This window comes from Sus scrofa, chromosome 8 (assembly GCF_000003025.6).
Source record: "Sus scrofa isolate TJ Tabasco breed Duroc chromosome 8, Sscrofa11.1, whole genome shotgun sequence".
NCBI classification, from domain to species: Eukaryota; Metazoa; Chordata; class Mammalia; order Artiodactyla; family Suidae; genus Sus; species Sus scrofa.
In genome coordinates, this window is record NC_010450.4 from 138,205,766 (window position 1) to 138,229,097 (window position 23,332).

At 41.5% G+C, this 23,332-nt stretch overlaps 2 long non-coding RNA genes across 3 annotated transcripts in view; both read right to left on the bottom strand.

Annotated features, from left to right (window-relative positions):
* The window catches only part of LOC102167132, a 690,997-nt gene that overhangs the window by 250,243 nt on the left and 417,422 nt on the right, over positions 1-23,332 (bottom strand). The window lies entirely within an intron of this gene.
* LOC110261999 lies at positions 18,911-21,530 on the bottom strand. Its single transcript, XR_002346482.1, has 3 exons — positions 20,550-21,530; positions 20,161-20,384; positions 18,911-19,813 (listed from the first exon to the last, which is right to left on the bottom strand). It is a non-coding gene; the product is annotated as an uncharacterized LOC110261999 (long non-coding RNA).

Below are 23,332 nucleotides of genomic sequence, written 5' to 3' on the forward strand. Positions count from 1 at the left end.
CAGAGCCACAGCAACGCGGGATCCGAGCCACGTCTGCAACCTACACCACAGCTCACGGCAACACCGGATCGTTAACCCACTGAGCAAGGGCAGGGATCGAACCTGCAACCTCATGGTTCCTAGTCGGATTCGTTAACCACTGCGCCACAATGGGAACTCGATACTGACTTTTGAAATTCAAAGAGATTTAACCCAAACAACTAATTTAGAAGATTAGTATACCTTTATCAGAAGACACTGGTTATCAGCATGCTTCTTTGAGAGATACGGGCCTTAACTGGAGGAGCAAGACAGCAGGGGTAAAACGCCAGCTTTGCTGTTATGCTTTTTGCATCTGTCACCAAGTGGGTACATGGTCACGTGAAGATTGTTTTGCTTTCCAGGGCTTTAGTTACTTTGTCTGTAAACTACAGGAGTTCAACAAATAAGTGTTTCCCAAATGAGTTCCATGCAGGGCTCTCCAGATGAATGTTTGATAAAGTAACCCTCTTTATGATATAAAATATATGGTAACATATTAATGATTAAGGAAAGTCATTCAGAAAAGAGACATGCAGAATTTTGCTTAACCATAAAATTCTCTTCAAGGAAAGGCTACAAACATCCTAAAAAATATGTTTTGATTTAAAAAATGGACAAAGGAGCACAACACTGTAAATCAACTACACCTTAATAAAAAAAAAAAAAATGGACAAAGGAACCTTCCAGTATTTTCTACCTCCAAAATTTATAATTTAGTAGTTATATAACTGAAATATCATTCCTGAATGTTAAAGCTAAAAATCACATTTAAAAAATAAACTGATGAAGGAGTTCCCGTCGTGGCGCAGTGGTTAACGAGTCCGACTAGGAACCATGAGGTTGCAGGTTCGATCCCTGGCCTTGCTCAGGGTGTTAAGGATCCGGCATTGCTGTGAGCTGTGGTGTAGGTCGCAGACGCAGCTCGGATCCCGTGTGGCTGTGGCTCTGGTGTAGGCCGGCAGCTACAGCTCCGATTCGGCCCCTAGCCTGGGAACCTCCATATGCCATCGGAGCAGCTCAGGAAAAGACAAAAAAGTAAATAAATAAAATAAAAAATAAACTGAAGGAAAATTTAATGATTATGTGCATAAAATCCAAAACCACTGTACCAAAATTAACTCTATATAGTCCCAGTTTTGCTGATTCAAATTTGCTGATTTTTGACACAATGCAATCCTAGAACAGCTCAGTAGTGACCTGAGCCAGGCATAAACACACATCTACTTAAAATCAGTGATTTCTAAATAATCAAGTGCATTTTAGCATTCTGCTTTTTTTTGGCCATGCCCAAGGCATGAGGATGTTCTTTCTGGGCCAGGGAGCAAACCTGAGCCACAGCAGGGACAGCACCAGATCCTTAACCCACTGCACTACAAGGGAATTCCCAAGTGTTGTCTATTTTTCAAAGCAACAAAATGAATAAATTTTTAACATAGTCCCAAAGTCAGATATTAAATTTTATATAATAATAATAAATGAGTTTTTCTTAAAGAAAAACTCACTGGATATTCAAAATCTCAAATCCTTCCTTAAATGCTTTCTAATAACTTGCCCTTTGTGAGTGTGTTGTTGGTAAATGAATCAAAATTCTCTAGGAGACATTTATACTACCGGGTCTTAATTATAGAGCACAAATTCCACTGAGGAGAGATCTCTGGGTGATAAAAGCTAATCAGATAACTCAGAAAGTCCCTCTGACTGCCATTCAACACTTAATCATGCATTAACCATAAATTAAGCATTCAACCTCTGGCAGCCTTAGAGTAGTTTGGAGGTGTCATCTTGCTATTTACAATTTTGACCTGCCACCAAGCAGTCCAGCCCACTTACAGAAAATGAAACTTAAACGGTTGGCACTTCATGTAGGCTAGTGCAAATTTAAATTATTCTTTCCGATATTCGTGTTATTATGTTTTTCTATATTTTCATTTAGCATCTTTCAATGATCCTAACCTTTTTTCCTAATCTGTCAAGAATCAACACTACCCTATTCATGTTCCATTCTCGTTGTTTTCTGGACTAGGCTAGAACACCCAACCCTGCTTAAGTGATAACGTGCAAAGGGGTTTCGTAATGAGTTACATTCTTAGTTCACATGGACCATGGCAGGCTGGCTGGCCCTCTTAGAGCTTCACTCAAGGAAATATTTCATTTTCCCCTCACCTGGAGACAGCCTCACATTTCAGGACATTCAGGCAATCTGATTTTTTATGACACCTGTACATTCCAAAAAATTCCCTTATTTCCTGGTGAATGACCTTTATCTCTCGAATGGTGGAAGCGATTTATGTGTAATTTTTATTTTAGAATAACAGTTTTTTTTTTTTTTTTTCCGGCCTATGCCACAAGCCACAGCAACGTGGGATCTGAGCTGTGTCTGTGACATTGACCACAGCTCATGGCAATGCCAGACCCTTAACCCACTCAGCGAGGCCAGGGATAGAACCCGCGTCCTCCTGGGTGCTAGTCAGGTTTGTTAGCCACTGAGCCAGGATGGAAACTCCCATAGTAACAGCTGACTGATGTAACAGAATAAGAAAGCTGGAGAATGTCAGGACCTCTGAAATTAAGTTACTCGTTTAGAGACACAAAACTCAGTTCTTGTGCACCGCCTACTTCTTATTCCGCTCTATTAACAAACACCCCCTCTTTCGCATCCTCATGCTAGTCTCATGATCATCTACCTCATTCCAGTTTTATTAGCACAGTTTTTGTTTAGCTGATGCTTTTTTTAAGAGTCAGTAACTTTTTAAAATTTATTTATTTATTTTTTACTAAAGTATAGGTGATTTATAATGTATTAGTTTCAGGTGTAGAGAAAAATTATATATATACACATTCCATGTACATACACACACACACATATATATTCTTTCTATTCTTTTCAGATTCTTTTCCCATATAGGGAAGCTCCCTGTGCTACACAGTAGGTCCTTGTTGTTTATTCATTTTACATGTGGTCGTGTGTATATGTTACTCCAAATTCCTAATTTACCCTCCCACACACCTTTCCTCTTTGGTAACCATAAGTTTGTTTATTATGTCTGTGAGTCTGTTTCTGTTTTGTAAATAAGTTCATTTGTATCCTATGATTCCCACTCCTGGACAAATATCCAGAGGAAACCCTAATTTGAAAAGATACATGCACCCCAATGTTCACTGCAGCACTGTTTACAATAACCAAGAACAAAAGTCAACCTAAATGTCTATCAATAGATGAATGATGGACAAAGAAGATGTGGTATATGTGTGTGTGTGTGTGTGTACACATGGAATACTATTCAGCCATAAAAAGAATGAAAAAATGCCATTTGCAGCAACATGGATGGACCTAGAGATTATCATACTAAGTGAAGTAAGTCAGAGAAAGACAAATATCACATATATTATTTATATGTGGAATCTAAAAAAATGATATAAATAACCACCTGTTTTCTTTACCTTCCCATCTGGATTTGGAAACTTACTGTCTCCTCCCTGAAATTACAGCCACAGGTGCTTCAGTGTTCTTCATGAGGCCAAGGGCTCCCATCTCTAACTCAGCCTCTAACCCAACTATTTACAGACAGTCAAGTTATTCTTTAAACAGTTTCTTGCATCGTGTCAGTCTCCTAATCATAAAAGTTGAAGGCTTACTGACTATCAGTCATTACAGTCAGCTTATACTCAGGACACATACTCAAATGGAATTAGGTACTGTTTTCAGTTCTTCCTACTTCTGCCATCCAGCTCAGCTGCTATTCTCCAATTCTCTGCTTGCCTCTGACCCTTAGGTCAAAGCAGACTATTTCTCCTCACCTTTCCTTCTAACTCAGCAGGAAACTTGAAGTTACCGGGTGTGAGTTAGGTCAAAGTTCTTCCCTAACAAACTTACCTACCTTGACTAAAATTATTTGCTTCCTTTCTATCACTAAAAAAAGATGTTCTTCTATCTGTTTGTTGCTAATCTTTCTTTCTTCTGGGCTGTAGTCGCTTCCTATACCATCTCTGAAGCACTGGAAGATACTCAATAGAGACATTAATGAGCCATACCTCTCAGTCATCCCCTCCCTCTTCTGTTTCTTCTCCTTCTAATTGTTCTTTCCCGTCTGATAGACCCACTCAATACGCTCCCATCCTTAGAAAGCCCTGCCTTGTTCCAGTCTCCTGACTTTCTCCTTCTTTTCTCCATCAGGATTCTTAAGACAGTTGTCTACGCGAAACTATACTTGCTCATCTGATGTTTGTTTCTCAAGCAAATATTTCTCAAGGTCTGGTTTCTGCTCCTGCTATTCCACTGACACTCTTCTAAACACTTCCTGGAAAAGGTCACCTGCTGTGGTAAACGGATCTGCAAGATGCCCCCTCAATGATCCCACCTTCTGTATTCATGCTCTTGTAAGATTCTCCTCTCCCAAGGGTGACATTCTTCTGCCCAATAGCATGCTGCAGGTGATGGGATGGCACTTCTGTAATGAGGTTGCAAAAGACTGTGCCTTCTCTCTATGTTGCTTTTTTGGCTTCCCTGATTTGATGCAACAAGCAGCAATGTTAAAGAGGCCCATGTGGCAAGGAACTGAGAGCAGCTTCTGGCCAACAGTCAAAAAAGAACTGAAATCCTCCTTCCAACAACCCACGAGGAACTAAGTCCTGCCAACAACCATGTGAACTTGGAAGTCGATTCTTCCCCAGTTGAGCTCTCACATGAAACCCAGGTCTGGCTGTCACCTTGACAGCAACCTTGTAAAGAATCTAAGAAGAAGATGCAGAAAAGCCAAGCTCCTATTCCTGAACTATGAAACCTGTGAGAAAATAACTGGGTGACCTTGAGTTGATTCTTCACTCTCAGTGCCTTATGTTTCTCTCTCTTCATATCCAAACATCCTGAACTTCCTCCAGTATATTCTCTTCTGTATACACAATAAATTGAGATAAGCCTTAATTAGGGTCGTCTTCTGCCCTCTTCTCCTCTTACTCTGCCTCCTTTACTTAGGATCTCCTATTATTTGAACTAACATTTTCATTCCAAATACAAAACTCATGTATCTAATTGCTTACTAGACATCTCTGCTTCAAACTCAACATGTGCAAAATGAAATGCAGTAGTAACCCCCTGACGATCTCTCTTTTTTTAGGAACCATGACTGACCAGTCATCAAAGGCTTGGCAATTCTGTATCTTCCATCCAGACTTTGTCCATCATTCCTCTTGTCTCTGTCCTAGTTGTGGCCACATTAGCTCTTGCCTAATTATTTCAATACCTTCAGTTCCTGCTTCCATAATTACCCTCCTCATGTCATTCCATGGGAAGGTAAATTACCTAAAAGACAAATCTGATCATGTTGCAGCACTGCCTAAAATTCTTCAATGGCTCCTAGCATTTATAGGCAAAAAATAGCTTTCTGAAAAGGAAAGATCCCTTCCCCCTTGTATACTCTCCAGTTTGGTCTCTTCCAATTGTGTTCCTCTCTCTACTCCCGCCCCAGGACTTGACATGCTACCCCGGATAACAGGTGCCTGAACATAGTTTGTTATTTCAGGACCAACAGTTCCCTCTGCTATAAGTTCCATTCCCCCCAGTCCCACTGGAAAAGCTCCTTGACCATCCATCTCCGCCATCACGTCTATTCAGTTTAGTCCGGGTGAGTAAACGTGTGGATCACCTTCCTTAGACCAGGCATGGAACTTTGTCCCAGAGGAACTAATAATCTAATGGAGTATTCTAAAATCACAAATTTGGTGGCAGTAGGAGAAGTGCCATTAGCCCAGAAAAAAGACTCAAGCAAGATGTTCAAGAAGAGGTTTTATCAAAAGGAAGGCATGAATGAAAGATGATTACGAATTACATGTAAGTTGAATATTTAACCCTTTTCTCCCTATGTATCTCTCTTCTCTCTTCCGAAAATTAGTTCTACACCCTCTTCCTTTAACATGCTTCCATTCTTGTAATTTGTGCTGCCAAGAGGTCCCCTTTCATATGAATTACCTTATTCTTTATTTGATGGTGAGCTTTTGAAAATGAGGACTAAATCTGAGTTATCCCTCTAGCTCCAGTGACCAGCATGATTTTGACCCTTTTACAGATGCTCAATTGCTTCTTCTCTTATTTAAATTCAGGTTTATTGAGGTATAATTTATGTATACTAAAATAAAATTTACCCACGGTAAAATGCATGTAATTTAACTGTGCAAGTCAATGAGTTTAATAGTTGCTTCTTCATTAAATTAATTTTTGTAAGCTTTTGTCTATTGTGATTTTATAAATAATATTCTATGCAGCAAAGAGTAAGTCCCAATCACTCACATCATTGTTTATACATTATAGGGGTTCAATAAATAGTTTTTAAACAAGTAAACAAGCCCACAAAAATGTTTCAATGCTATCACTTCTTTGTTAACAAAAGATACAATAAAACTTCTATACTGGAAGTAAAAACTGCAGCATTGTTACAGTATTCTAGAAACTTATCTTAAATACTCAAAATAGTTTTCCTATTCCCAGGACACAGATTAATCAATCATATTTTAAAATTAAAATTGAACTCTATGGCAATTTAAATAATTCATCAGTTGCTTCAGAATCAAAATATCACTTACCTTCTGCTAACCACCATTTTAGAAATTATTCACAAGTAGACAATTAGCTGTGCCAAAAAATCACCTACAAAAATTTGGGCTGGGTTTCTGCCAATCATTATGCCAATTAATTACCCCACAAGGACTGGCTGGCCCTGGATCAAGTAAAGCCTCTTTGATATGCAAGGCTATTCGTATGAGAGAAGACAGGAAAAAAAAAAAAAAAAAAAAAAAACCAATAAGACACTAGATCAAGGAAAGCCAGCAGGAAAAGAAAAGCTATTTTTTTTTAATGTTTCTTAGATTCTTACAAGTTTCTAAAGTGTCTAATCCCACCTGAATAATCAGAATTGGCACACAGACTCATCTTGCAGATGGATCAGGCTAACATCATCTGAAAGGAAGGCAGGAACCGTAGCTTCCACACAGGTGTTTGGTACTGGGTTTGCCCTCAAACAGAAGGTAGTCTTGGGTGATGGTAGTGGATGGAAAAAAATGAACTAGTGGTATAAATCATAATTTTTCAAAGTGATATGTGTGTCAATTTCTCATTCAAGATAAACGAACACTGGGAACCGTTACATTCCAGGGTCCATCACTCTTTACTTTGCAATTCATTTTTGTCACACTGGAAGTTTTGAGAGGAAATGGTATAGCACTTTGCTTTTATGTCATGTGTATTCAGGGGGAAAAAAAGACCGAAGTGGTTCATTTTGTCAGTTTCCCTCGTGATATCAAGTTCTTTCATTCTTGGCGAATAGTACTGTTGACTTGTACTGTTCATGATTAAGACTCATTTGACCATAGCCTCAACATGTAATTATTTTGAAAACCATTTCTTTTTTATTCTTTTTATGGAATAAAAAGTAGCCTATGAAGGTTCTCTTCTAGGAGTAGAATTGGAGTTGCAGCTGCGAGCCACACCACAGCCACAGCCACACCGGACTCGAGTCACATCTGCGACCTACGCTGCAGCTTGTGGCAACACAGGATCCTTAACCCACTGAGCAAGGCCAGGGATCGAACCTGCATCCTCACAGAGACAACGATGGGTCCTTATCCCACTGGGCCACAATAGGAGCTCCAAAAGGAAATTCATTTTAATACCATCACTGGAAACCAGAAAAATTTTGACAACTCTGGCCTTTAAATCGAAGTGACTCCAGGATAAAAACTAGAAAGGATATTTAAATGGGTACTATTACATAGAAAACTCTTATATCCAACCCATTATAATTATGCAGAAATCAATGTAAGGAGGATTTATTTATGCATGCTGCAACTTCTTTTTAATAAGAAACAAGAATAAGTAATTTTCTATTATCAGCTACTGATTCTAAAAAAGTAGCTTTTAGGAAATGTTATAGACTCCCCCACTAGACTGAAAGCTTCTCAAAAGATATGAAATTGTGTCCCCAGTAACTGCACAGTAGCTGTCACATAATAGATGCTGAAAAATGCTAAGGAATGAATGCTGTATTAGTGCATATTAAAAAAAAAAGCAGTCTGTGCTTCATTGTACATGAGAAGGTGAAACTCATAATGTGCTATATGAATCAAAGACAAATTAAAGGAAGTTCGATTTTTTTCTGAGAATTTTATTTTATCATCTGAAAAGGTTCGTTGTCTTAGCATGACTAAATGTCTTGTACAGGTGATTTTTCTCAACGCACACACACACACACACAGTGTGCCTCCAAGTTATATTCAAGTCACCTATCTCTCACAATACAGAAACTTGTTTGCAGTTCTTAACTTCTTCAATTTACACCATGGGTTCAAAGATTTGGGAGCCAGATTTCCTCAAGGTACCACCTCAAATGTCCATAGCTTTCCTTACTTCCTTTCCTTCTGCTTGAAGGAACCCTCTCCCAAACTTATGACCTAGGAATAGGGACCCCAGCCCGCGATGGTGACCAAAGGCCAGATCCACTGCACATCTTGGATATGGAAGGGAACCTGCCTTTTTACTTTTTATATTACTTTTCAGAATACCCCAGATTGTGCAGACACAGAGAATATTATACACTGTAAAGCAGGCATGCAGTAACATCTCAGATGAGAATCTATGAAAATATACGACCGTTTCTTTCACACAGCTCAAGAGAACAAGGGCCCAAATCAAGCTGCCTGTTGTTAGGCGTTTGGGATTAACGGATACCCACTACTACGTATAAAATAGATACACAACAAGCACCCGGAGCTCACAGAACCATATTCAGTATCTTGTAATAACCTCTAATGGAAAAGAATCTGAAAAAGAATATACACATGGCAGAATCACTTTGCTGTACACCCGAAACTAATACGACCTTGTAAATCAACTATACTTCAATTAAAAAATTAAATAATAAAAAAACCAAAGTGGGCAAGTCAGTCCAAAGACACGCAAGAGTGAAGATGAGAGAAATCAGAAGCTCATAAAGTCAGGCAGGCACATACCATAACCGAAATGCTTTTCTATGTGGCAGAGCAACGAGAGAAATCACAGACTCAAGTGCATCCGAGCAAGGCAGAGCACGCGCCAGGATCAAGGCACTGGTAAGAAAACCAGTGAACGTTCAGTCCAAGAGTCTTGGTCCACTTGTGTGAGGAGAGAGCAGCTGGCTTGCATCAGCAGTGCGAGTGGCAGCCCACAGCCAGGGTGAGAACAAGCCAGGGATGAGAGAGGCGACCTTGACAGATGCGGGAATGGACAGGCTGGAGCAAAAAAACACCACCTCTGTTCACCAGGGAAGAAAAGGCAGCCTGGGCTCAGGAAAACACCCTGCCCAAGGCCACACAGCACAGAAGCTGAGAGGAGACCCTTCAGCATTCTGCCCAGAGACCACACCGTCTTACTTGAATGATGCTTTCCCAATAAAGACTCCTTTTTTTTTTTTTTTTTAGGAAAAGCTGAAAGTCAGATTTGAATGAGAATTTCTTCACAACTAAGGACAACCGCCCTCCCCTGTCATAAACAGAAATGTGCATTTAGTGAGATGGGACTGAGAACGTATTTGACGGCGGTTCTAAGCACTATTTCTTGAAACTGTTACTGTCTTCTGATGCAGTGTGAGGAAGATATATCGACGCTATAAGCGCTGACACTTGGGTGATTAGCAGCCATTACAGGCTGTTTTGGGGCACTCAGAGGGGGTCTTATTTCACAGAAAACAATCTGCAAAGAAAATCACTAATAAGGATGATCTATTACTGAACACCTCATCAGCCGACAAAAAAATAGCCTCATGCTGACATTTCCATTCAGTGACCTATTTAAAACTTTCGAGATCCTTAAAGCCTATTTCTTTCATATTTTAAGTCACCAAATACCATTGGAAGAAATAGACTTCATGAAAAAATCAGATTTTGAAATTAGATAATTTTATTTGAAATTTCCACTCTGCAGCAAAATAAAGTTAGTAAAATTTAGTAACGAATGAACAAATCTCACCCTATATCTTTCTTGTACAGCCTGACTATGCAGACAATAGTGCTAGGAAAATAACATTACTCCAGCTCTGCAAGATAAATGGAGGGGATTAGGGTGGGACAATTTTTAAGTAATTTTAACATGTTTTATTTAAAAACAAAAATGAACATATTATGTTTTTCTTCTCAGAGTTGCATTAGTTGCACTAGTAACATTAGGATGCCTCCAAACCAGGCTGTTCCCCCCCTTCCTTCTTATCTACAAAACCCATCAATTCCTAAAGTGATCCTTCAGCGATTAGCAGATTAGCGATTACTTTAAGATTATGTTAGTCCTAAAGTGATTATGTTAACTGGGAAAGAAGTTAAGAACCCTCCTCTGGGGTCAGATTACCTGAGTTCAGTTTAGGGGAAATAATTATTATAAGGAATGGGGCGGGGGGCCTACTGCTTTTGATGACATCAAGTGTCGTGTAAAAATCAAACAAAAAACTATCCAGAGCAGTGAGCCATCGGTCAGGCACACTGGGAAGGACTGAGGACATCTATGGTAGCTTTGCTTCTTCAGGCTGGAGCTGACAGGGATGACACCACAGGACCAGGCCCCCTAATACTAAGCTCTTGATCAGCATTACCCTAATAAACACACACCAGGGCTCAGTGGGCTTCTTGGACTTTTAATGGCAGCGTATGTCACACCCGGGGAAACGGATCACATTCTTTTACTGCATCACTTGAAAGGCACCCAGTTTCAAATGAGGCCCAGAGCAAAAGAGGGCTTTTCATTTTGGGCAAGCTTTGTGGCAAGCTTCCTTGTCGTTCAGACCATGGGATCTAGCACAGACAGCAAGCTGGTGGAATCCGTAATAAATAGGAAGTAAGCTGAAATCTCTAGCAAGTTCAAGAGGAAAACTGCAGTACAGACGAAAAGAGTTCTAGAGGAAGGCACAGCCTGCCGTGGCAGAAAATTCTCCATTTCGTAAACAGTTTGCGCCTTGCTGATGGATTTAAATAGAACTTAAGCACCTGGAAATGGAATCGCCAAAATTATGAAAAAACAGCTGCCCATCATGACTGGATGTTACCAGATTCACCCAGTCATAGCAGAAATCCTTTACACAGTGGAACTAATAACTCAGGATTGAACCTAGGCACTTCCAGACGTCATAAGCAATTTGTGTAATCAGGTGCAAGGCCACAGTCACACTTCTCCTACCTCTGCTGTTGTCGTACCTCTTCCGCAGCTGATACCTGTGTTTTCATCCAATGTTTCTGCGACAGATGAGAGCCTGGTTCACGATTAGGCACCCTGTGTCTGCTCGAGCTGGAAATGGACGACGGTTTCATTAAAACTTCACAGAGAGGCGGCCCAAAGGCCAAGGGAAAGGAAATTCTCCCGTTTTCCCGTTCATCAGAGTTGTGAGAACTGCATTTAATTGCCATTTTATATGGAGGGAGAACTGGCTGGAAGTATGTTCAGTTGTTATTATTGAATGTTACTGAAAATCCAACCCTCCATCACAGAGACCACTGCTAAGTCCCATATGGCATCACTCCCTGGGGACACAGGCCAACCACCTGTCAGGTCAACTGTGTAAGAGCTCCTGCACTAGCAAAGGGAGAGACTTGTCTTCGCTGGAATCAGTGACGCTCAGAGATGAGTCTGCCTCTCCTGTCCACAGCGCCTTCCCCACAGCTGCCATCCGAAAGCCTGTGCAAAACCTGATCACTCGACATCGTATCTCACAACAATCGCTTGGACCAAGAGATTAGTGGGCTCAGGGATAAGAGACCATGGAATCCCCTGCCCTACCCACGGTCCATCGTCCAGAAGGCGCCGCGATGACAGAATGGTGGGACGGCCTAGTAAAGTCCCAGCTAAGACCCTGGTTCAGGGGCACCATGCTGCCAGAGAGCGTGCGGGCCTTCAGGATTTGGTTTACGCATGTTTCTAGTGACCAATATACACTGAACACTAAAACATGTAAGAACCAAGAAACTGAAATAGGATTGGCTCCATGTCATCATTTTTGTCCCGCTTTTTGTGTTTCTTGCCCATAAAGCTTAGGTACTGTTTGCTTAGAGATTTTGGTTCCCGGGAATGTTCCTTCTGCTTGGAGTCCCAGGAAGGGTCCATTGAAATGGAAACTTCTAATTATTTTGATCATTCTGGGTTCCATATGCTGGTGGTGAGCTGGCAGGCAGAGAAAGGGATTATTGTTCTGGCGGAGGTAGTCTACACCGGCTTTCACAACAAGCTAGGACTGCTGCTGCGCAGTGGAGACAGAGAGGTGCAGGACCAAACCTACGTGGTTTCAGGATGTTTTGCTGTTTCATCACCCAGTGATTCACAGTAAGTGAGTAATGGTAGCAACCCCAGCCAGGCAAGGATAATACAACTAAATGGCCAGATCCGTGAGAAGAAAAACGTGGGTTTGCTCCCCCAAGGCAAGCAACTCTGGCCCTCCGAAGCACTGGCCTGGCGTCAGAACACCTCTGCTGGCCACTTAAGAGGGAGGTGATCATACTTATTATGCAGTCAGGGTTAGAAGCAAGAGTGGGCATGGCTTGGTATGTTAACCTTTTTCCAGCACTTTGAGGAGGATGTGACTGCTTTCTGGAAGAACTGGACTGCAATCCTGGAAAAGGGGAGGCCATCCTGATTCTAGGCAAGCCTCTGATCTCATGAGAACAAGCAGGTCTGAGTGCCTCAGGAAACAGACTGGACCAGACTCAGTCCCTCAGCTGGGACACTGGCCTTGCGATCTGGCAAGGGCAACCCTACGAACAGCTCACACTACCCCACAGGCCTGGAGTCAGACGGTTGTGGCCTCTGCCACGGTTAGAAACCACGGCCCACACCACAGAGGCTGACCCCTGTCTCTTGGTTGTTTGTAGACACACACTTGTCCCTTCGTTAGAACACAGCAATGTGAATTCTTGTCCATTTGTCTGTTTTGACTCTGGGTTGCCATTTACAAAGGTTTGAGAGCCATTCACCCGTTGTGCCCTGGTTCTTAGCCGAGGGAGGAGTATCAGAATCATAAGGACCATTTCAACTCACATGTCCTGCCATGCCCCTCGGGTCTCCTGCTTCACTTTCCGCTAAACTCTTGCTCGAGCACCTGATCGTTGTAGACCATGACGAGGCCGGCTGAAGCAGCTTCTAGTGGGATGTATTTATATATAAATGAGAATAATTGTGCTAGAGTTTAATTTTTTTTCAAAATGTTCTTCAGGGTAGATTTCATATTGCTTCTTCAATAGGCAAAGGAACAGAACAATTAAAGAAGAGTGATAGACGGCGCTGCAAGAGAAGATACTAGGACAGGATGGTCCGCACGGTGAAGCCAGACGTTGGGGTTGCTTTATGGAATTAAAACTATGACCCCAAAACACACCTTCCACTGGGGCAGGCGTGAGGAGACAGGCGCCACTCGGTCTGTTCTTCCTCCTCCGCCCCAGCTGCTTCTGGCTGCCTCTCCTCACCTCCTCCCTCGAATCCCCCTTCCTCCCCTGAGGTCGGTGCAGACACCACGCAGAACCAGAGAGGGGAGCAGGCGGTCGGACTCTCCCACTCAGACCCACCAGCACCGAGTGCCACCTCCGTGACGTGACGTGTGTGCCAGGGTGACAGTTACAGCTGTGGCACGAAGAGGTCATACAGAGCGGAGAAGAGCGCTTCCCAGTCGCAAGTGGGACGTGGTCCGTTAAAGCCCTGGCCTGTAAGGCTCCAGTCTGGAGAAAAGAGGACTGTCCCAGAGCACATCAAACGTGTGTTCGACTCGGAGGAAGCGATTTGACTCCCCAGCTTTCCTTGCCTGCTCCGCTAATGCCAGGGTTATAGAGAATATTAAAGGACACACGGAAGGGGCTCTGAAAGAAACAACGGGCACGGAGAAGTTTTAGGATCAGGAGAGATGCACACTTTCCACAATGGGGAGAGACCTCAGGCACCCCGGGACTCCATCCGCACGCGCGCTTCTCCTGTGCCACCTTCCCTCCCAGCCTCCCTCACCCTCCCCTCCTTTCTTCTCTCCCTCCTAGTGCTTCCCTGGGAATGAAGACAAAAGCATACTTCCCACTGACTTACTGTACGCACTTTACTCTCAATACATCCCTTCTCCACTGATAATATTTACTCCTAAAGGGAAAAGGAGGAGGATGGAGACCAAACAAAAGAATCAAAAACAAGCAAAAAACAGACCTCGTCCCTGCCCCTCCCTTTGGGCGCTTTGGAGAGCCAAGTCTATTTCCTTTTCAAGGTCATTCAGTGTTTGTTATCGCTCCAGCAGGATAGCCTCCTGCTCCCTGGTGCTTTTTTAGGCTGAAATTAGTTTCCAATAAAGATGCTCCTGCACCTTGCAGGAGGAAAGCATTGTTTTTAATACACTTGTAACTGATGCTACCGGTCCTTGGGGAGTTTCAAAGGACCTCAAAGGCGATAGTTCTCTACCCGGGAGCAAAGAAGCCATTACAGCTTGTACTGGAAGATTTAATAGGTGTCATAATTTATCATGTAAACTGAAAAGTGTTTCTTAATTAAGTGCGTACGTTAATGAATTTTTTAATTTGATCCCTGTAAGTACCTTGCTATACTAATTGCAATATTCTACACATTAGTCATCCGCTGTTGCCCTTGGCTATTTTCTTCCCTGAGAGGAAGAGAAAGAGAGCTTTTCAGTTAAAGTTCATTTAACTCTTTCCACCCAACAAATTAGATCTAGTCTTACTCACACAGGAGTGACAGCTGTGGTTCAATTTCACTGAGCTTTCAGAGTACTTGCATGCAGGAACCAGCTTAAATTCTGTCATTTTTCCAACAACAGGATGCTGAGGTGACTGCTCTGTAACTGAGACCCTGCCCCCTCCCTAGGGGGCACCCTTGGGTTCTCTGGAGATTGAAACAATTTGTAAGAGCGAAGGCGAGTACAGGGGCCATATGTTCTCTTCTACTCTCAGTCCTCGACGGTGTGATTAACGAAGGGCTGGAACTTGCACCATACTTCCCGAACTCCGAAAAATGGAGGGAAAAAATAAAACGGGGGCGTATCTACACAAGTGGATATTAATCAACAGTGAATGAAGAAGCATTATTTGTAATAAGAAGGGAAGTGCTTACGATATAATGTGAAGTCCAAAAGCCCAACAGGACATTATTGTACAATATTATTACAGCTACGAAAAACAAACAAAAACTGGTTTACGGGGAAAACTATTTGGCAAATAATACCCGGTCATTAAAGTGACTGTATTTTGGTGGCTGAGTTACACCTAATTAACTTTCTTCTTTTCTATATTTCTGCATCGCCCAAATATAGCAGTCGTGTTATCTAACAGGGAAAACCCCTCTATTTTCAAAGAACTGGTGTAATAATATTGTGTGAGAGGACTTTAGGCTTCAGACTATTTTAGGGAAAAACGCTCTTTATCTAAATAGATATTACATAGCTTTTACATGTTTTTATGTTCAACTTACAGTTGAATCAACAGAAAACCCTCAGGTTACACGATGTTGTTAAAGAAGGATTAGAAACAAGCCTACGTCGCTTGGCTTTTCTCATGAAATGACACTATTGGAGTATTCAAGAGGAAATAACCGCATCATATAAATTTTGATCTTCTGCAATTTAGAGAAACATACTTTCTTCTGTGCTATCTATAATAGCTAATTTACAACACGGGGCTACATACGACTATCAACACGTTAAGAATATGAAGAAAAATGTCATGTAATCAACACAGGTACCAATGCCTTACTTCTTATTCATTTATAGGTAAAGAACTCTTGTACTCTGGAGACCTCGGCTTGAATCCTAGCTCTTATATATTTAGTTATGGGGTTTTTATAAAAGGCATTTACATAGGAACTCTGCTAATAGATCAAATGAATAAAATTGGCAGGGGAAATGCAGATGTCAAGTTAAACTTGAATTTCAGATAAATGCCAAATGATTTTGAATGTATGTTGCATTATTTGCTAAATCTGGCAACCCTTTAAATGAAGGAATTAGAATCAAATAGCCAATTTTTGTTTGTTTAATACACATGCCCCTACTCCAGAATTTTACTATTCAGGGGTTGGGGTCCAGTAATCTAAAAATAAAAAATCCTTACTCCAAGTCACTGCCCTACAGACTTCTAGGATTTGGAAACTGCCCTTTAGAGCAGCACTACTCAACTTTAAAGTGCCTACAAATCAGTCCCCTTAGGATCTTGTTGAAATGTAAATTCTCATTGTGACGTGGGGTTGGAAGTCTCCATTTCTTTCAAGCCCCAGGGTGATGCTCCTGGGGCTAGGCCTTGGATCAAATTTCAAACAGCAAGAGAGTTCAGAGGGTATGTGATGTTTCTGTTAGGTTTCAAGTTTGTTGATTCTATGATTCTTTTTTTTACAGGTATTACATCATTTTATTAAAACTTCGTCTTGAAACCATGACAAGTTTGTAGATTGGAACTCAGATATCTAGTTCAGTCTAGACTTGTACTGATTTGCATTGTCATCCTTGTCTCCACAGTTGGTTAACAAAATAAGCCCACCAGACACTCAGAACAATGCATCATTTTCACTGGTGGGACTAGTTTCTTAGCCATTTATTCATTCGATGAGTGCTTAGTGAATCCTACGTGCCAGCACCTTTGTTCAGCAAGGCAAACTCATCAGAGAAGTCTACGAGAACTTACTTAAGGTGGGAATCCAATCGTCTTTCTGACCTTGTAATCCCATTGCTATTTCCTGTGTTTTATTTTTTTTTTTTTCTTTTTGGCTGCTCTGTGGCATATGGAGATCCCAGGCCAGGGATGAGATCCAAGCCACAGTTGCAACCCAAGCTGCAGCTGCAGCAATGCTGGATCCTTAGCCCACTGGGTCAAGCCTCCAAGCATGCTGACCCCACTGCACCACAATGGGAACCCCATTGTTCCCATTATCTTGATGGTCATCTTGCTCCTTCTCAGAGACTTTGTGCTGGAGCGTCCTCTCCCTCTGGATCTTTTTGTGGTTGGCTCTTTCTCATCACTGAAATCTAGGTCACAATGTCAGTTCTTGAGAGTGGATGTCTCTAACTTTCCTATCGAAAGTCGATCCCGTACCCCCCATTGCTTTTTTATGATATTAACATGTTTTGTGATCCAAAATGCTCTTGTGTACTTACTTGTGAATGTACATATTTCTGTGCCCACATATGCAGGTATTATTTCTCGTACTCCACCCTGCTAGCATGTGATCTTCTGAACAGCCACCTTGTGTGCTTTGAACACGTGATACTCTACAAGCACGTGCAGATTAGATGTTTCTTTTTTTCAATCTAAACCCAAATCAACTGCAATTTACATATACATAAATAGAAGCAAACCTTCAATAACGAAAGGCAATTTTTGTGAGAGTTTTGTATCTTTACACAAATCCATCTGGAACATCCAGTAAGTGTCAACGTCACTGCCTGACACTGGGAATCTGGATGTATATTATTATTAGGGCCATATACAAATAGAATTTATATTACATTGGCCCTGTATATTCCCAATGCCATTCTAATTATTTTCTGTGATATTTTTCTAAGTCTTTACAGAAATAGTGAAGAAATTTCAATGTAAGCCAACACAGAGGTAAAAATGTGTGTTATGCCAAAATAACTATAATTAGTAGATAGAGCAGAACAGAGGATTGGAAAGAGAGAGAGAGAGAGAGCAACATAGAGAGGGATGAAGACAGCAGGCCAACGTTATTGCAACACTCATTTAAAATGGCAAGAATGAAAAAGCACAAAAAGCAGTCTCAATACATGCAGTAAAGCAATGCATGGCCCAATTTTCACTTGAGAGTTTGCTTAATAGTCGCATGTTCGCAGGTATGTTTTCCAGGATATAAAAAGTCACCTTACAGTTTTTATGTCATGCATTTGGACATGAATGAGTATTTCTGGAATTAAGGCTATGGCTTTCGTAATTAACTGACTCGACTAGAAGAGCCCCTTGTTGTAATTTAGGCTGTAATGTATGGCAGTCGACTCCTAATTCACTCACACTGTCACTTAATCAGAATCTCAAATCCTGACCATCAAGCTCCAAAAGCTATTGGCCTCATTATTGACCAGGCCACCAAGACTCACAATGAATCAGCCGGCAAACTCTGGAAAGCCCAGACCTCCATCCTCAGCGTCTTCCAACTGTGCTGAGTGCATTATTGATTCTTTTAGCTGGAAGTTCCCCCGACAAGCTTATGTGTGCAATTAAGTGGATTACATGGGACGTGTTAAACAGCCTAAGAACTTCTCAGGCCGAGTCTTTGAGCCTCGGCACTGATTCACTCTCTCAACTCAGCCACTCAGGGGCAGGATACAGGAAATTAACAGCAACATACAAAAATTAACAAATGAACAACCATACAAGATCCTATACTTCCTGGAAGAGAAGCACTTGGCGTGGGTGGGTATCTCTTGCTTTGGAAAAAACTGTAACTCTCTGTTGTAACAGATGAAAAAATAGCCTGACACCATTCTCTACTGTACTAGTATACACATGAAAGAAAGCACAAACCCACTAAATTCCTACTATTTTTGTTTTCATTTTAAAACCATTTATATGATCTAGGTATTTGATGTTTAGCACAGTGCCTCCTCAAATCCTTTTTTTCTCTCTTCTTTCTAAATATTTTAATACTCTTCCTCATTTCTGCAGATAATCACACAGCATCCATCAGTAGACTAATATAAGGCAGTATCAACATTAGAAATAAATGAGGAGAAACTTTCTTAAGTGTTCTGATATGACACAGTCAAAGGTTTTGTTCTCAGACCCTCCCATCTGTACCAAAAAAATAACCAATTGGCCACATTAAATTAAATCAGATGAAAATGACAGTAACGGTCTGACCCTGTCTGGTTAATTACACACACACACACCGTTAACAACAGGTCTTCCAAGCTCTAATTAAAATATAGTCAAGTCCAAGGGTTATGTGAAGAAAGCCTCAAGATCCACACAAAATATAAGATCTTCCAGCAATTTTAGGAACAAGTAACAATCTCTGGGAAAACAGAACTTTGCTGCTACCCTAAGCTGCTGCTATTAAATGTAAACATAGAACGGAAGTCACTTAGACTATAATAAAGTAGTTACTGGTGCTATGCTAAAGCACTGCTCCTCTTTATTTTTTGAGCTCTGGCGAACGAGTATGGAACAAAGAGACTGTAGATGCCTTGAAGCTCCTCAGAAAAAGAAGCCCTGAGAATGATGAAAAACCAAGAAGGTATTAGAATGATAAATAACAACAGTGTCAATCATATAACGCTGTGATATCCAAGACCTGCTGCTCGAGCACTCGCTGCTATTGGAGAGCAGCACTGAGAGAGAAACCTCCTCTCTGGCCTGACGATTTAATGTTGTAACTAGCCGGTACCCTTTCTCTTACTGATTGTGCTATTACTGACTCATAGCTTCCTTTCCCTGGTTCTCTGATCAACAAAGTATTAAGATGGTAAAAGAATCCGATTCTTCCCTCACCTATTCAAAGAAACACTTAGCTGGTGTTCTTTTAGTTATCTTCAGGATCTGGTGTGAATAGCTTCTGCTAGAAAACCAGAATTAGGGATTAAACCTTCAATCGGACAGGTTCTCCTTGATAACCACCACCTTTCCTTCAAAGTCTGACAGAAGAATTGCTCTTGGAATCATTTAACTTTATTTTTTAAGACAATGACTTCTACTGGAAATAGAAAACAGGAAATAGGAACTGGAAGAAGTTTAAGCTTGCCTTTCTCCATCACTGGGCGGCGCTCTTCATTAGGGTAGGAACTAGGTCTACCTGTTCACCACTGCGCCCCTGAAGGTAAGAAGTTGATACTAGATGAGTTTCTAGCAAACAATTTTTTGAGTGCGACCTATTACACAGATACAAGTGAACTGAGTCACAGTGTTCAGCTTTCATAACTCTTTCCTTTATTAACTATAGTTTCCTACTGAATGATGCCCCTGAGAATATTTTGATATAATAAGCCTGAATGAGGTATACTTTTCTGAAAATGTATCCAAGTCCTCACAGTCAGTTAAAAGCAGTGTTTTTAACTGTACTTTTAACTGTTAGCAGCATCGATAGGAAAAGTGAACAATGTATTGGAAACGAAAGCTTATCGTTAGAGCTAAGTTAATAATGCTTCTACTTCCGCTTACCGGCTAAAACGAAAAGCAGTATTGATACAGAATTACTGAATCCTGAGTTTGCATTCGGCGTGTCCTCCCTTTGGTTCACGTGAGAACCCATCGAAGTCACACCAGGGATGAACATCTGCTCAAAGCCTCCTAGAAAAATTACCCGGTACTCTTCAGCACCTGCCGTAGGGTCCTTCCAACTACCTTCCGAAGCCCACAGAGTTTACAGAGTTTTGCTGTGATGCCTATAGATTAGATACAAAAAGTAGACGTTTCATAGGCTGAGTTAAGAGTCCTAATAAAATTATATAAAAATTGTACACTCACGTCTCATACACCGGAGAAAATAAATTACATTTATGGGTGTTGATACTGTGCTATATCAGCAGTGATATAAAAAATGGCCTTACTGTCCCCTTGGGCTTGTCAAAGTCCAGACAGGTTTCTTCCTCACTAGCGGTCCCTGGCCTCCTGGAGCATTTGCTCTAAAAACTTGTCATTGTAAATTCTTCCTCTTCGCCTTGGAGACGCAGTCTTCTCCCAGCCTCTTGCCAGTTTTACGACCCAAGGATGTCTGTCACAAGAACGTGGGGCTATCCCTTAGAAATGAACTCATAGAGAAAGGCCTTCCTAACTGCCAGTCTCTGTGGGAGAGCAGGAACCTATAAACACTAATTAGCAAGATGGCCTAATCTTTTTGACCAATCTCCTCTAATGTCCTCCTGGATTGTTCCCTTAGTTTATCTCACCCTTACAAACTTCTCTGCCTTTTTTGTTTCAAAGGAGTTAAGTTCAATCTCTCTCTCTCTCCCTCTCTCGCGTTTCTGACCCCATTGCAACAGTTTTGAGCGGTCTTCCTCGCCTGTTTAACTCTATGCAATGTTCTGCTTCTTTGAAAGTGCCCTGAAGAACATCCTTCAAACTATATGTTGCAAAAAGGTGACAAAATCAGATTTTAAGGCTTGACTAAAACTGGTTTGGCTTTATTATTGTAAAATATATTTCATAAAATTAGGACAAAGCATTTCACCCTGAAAGATACTTCCATTATCTAAAATTTTAAAAATCAACATAGTTCAATCAAAAACTATAGTTGAGACAGATGTCCTGAGAAGTTGTAGCATCATCAGAGTTTATCATACATTCTATGAATAAATTTCAAACACACTAAAGAATCTGATTTTCTGCAAAGCTACAACAAAGGATACCTACTAAACTTTCTTCATTTTACTAATAAGGATTTTACTAACCCAAATATTAATATCTGCTATTCAATATTCCATAGGTAAATGTGCAATCATTTTCGTTCATTACTTCTCATTAACAAAAACCCAGTACTTTCATTTTTGTTTTTTGCTTGTTTTTTTAAGGGCTGCACCTGTGGTATACGGAAGTTCCCAGGCTAGGGGTCGAATTAGTTATAGCTGCCAGTCTACACCACAGCCACAGCAACACCTGATCCCAGCCACACCGCAGCCACAGCAACGCCTGATCCCAGCCACACCATATCTCACGGCAACGCTGGATCCTTAACCCACTGAACGAGGCCAGGGACTGAATTCATGGATACTAGTCAGGTTCATAACTTGCTGAGCCACAACAGGAAATCCCAGTACTTTTATTTTGTGCCTTTGCTATTATGTTTTCGTCTTCTTCTTAAATTATAGCAACTCATAATCAAAACCTTTAATACCAATATCACATGTATATTTCAGCCACTTCTAGCCTATTATTCCAAACATATTCAATCCCAACTTTTTAAATGGAGATTATGTATAATCTCCAAAATTTGTGGTACAAAAATTCCTCATATTTATTTCTCAAATGCAAAACTTCCTGTCTTTTTCTGGGACTCTGAAATGAAATAACAACTGAGTCACATTAGCTGTGGCGCCAACAAAAGCCCGAGTTAAAAGTTACTGTCAATTGAAGAATGCCACGACGTCCCAAAGAGGTGGAAATCACTGTTTTCCCAGGTGGAAGTGAACTTTTCTCTTTGCTTCTATAAATCCAGGAACCAAGTTCATTTTCAACATTAGTTCATTTTCAACATTACTAATTCATGAATTAGTATTCATGGCCCTTCTTCATGCTTCTCGACGTCACTTTCAAGTTTGAGCTAGAGGAGGAGTTCCCGCTGTGGCTCAGTGGTTAACGAATCTGACTAGGAACCATGAGGTTGCAGGTTCGATTCCTGGCCTCGCTCGGTGGGTTAAGGATCTGGCGTTGCTGTGAGCTGTGGTGTAGGTCACAAATGCAGCTCAGATTGGGTGTTGCTGTGGCTGTGGTGTAGGCTGGCAGCTGTAGTTCCGATTGGACCCCTAGCCTGGGACCCTCCATATGCCGCAGGAGTGGCCCTGAAAAGACAAAAGACCAAAAAAAAAAAAAAAAGTTTGACCGAGAGGAAAAGCCCCTCCTGCTTTCTTCCAAAGCCAACATTGAGAGAGGATCAAACATTTGCAGAATCCATATGGTACCTCCTTCTCCTACCTTTTACGGTTATTAGGGAGCAAGGGAGGGTTATCCATTCTGCTTCCATTAACTCTTGAATCCTCCAAGTTATCCACCATGGAGACCTTTACACGTTCTTGCTGTGAAGCCGCGACAAACGGACCCACACATCCCACCCACACACACACCTCATGCCATCTTTTTCTTTCTCTATTGTCAAACTGATCATCGCTCCACTGATGGAGAATAAAGAAGCGGGAAGCTACAGACAGACATTGGGAAAGTCACCAGCCAGGTTGGGTGAAGCTATACTTTTTGTTTGTTTTAATTAAGAAAAGAGAGAGAGACTGAGAGACCAAGGTATTAACTCTGCAAAGACCAAAGGGATCTCAATATACCCTCAACACTAAGACTTCAGCAGAATCCTCCTCCCTGACTCCTCAACGGCCTAAGCCAGTGTCTCCTCCAGCTCATGAGAGCCGCTTCCCTCCTGCGGCTCAGAGCCCCGAAGTCTCTGTGTGGTGATTAGCGGACTCCGTGCAGTCCCTGGCCTGACTCCAATCACTCTCTCCTTGAAAACTGCTGAACCTTGATGCAGTAGCACAGCACAGACCAGGCCTGTCACTGGGGCTTGGTCCTCATTACAGCCAGAGACTTCGGGAGATTGTTTGTGTGGCTGGAACATCTTCCTCCCGGTGGCTAATTAATGTTTCCCCAGGGCTTCTGCTCTGTGAATACTTAA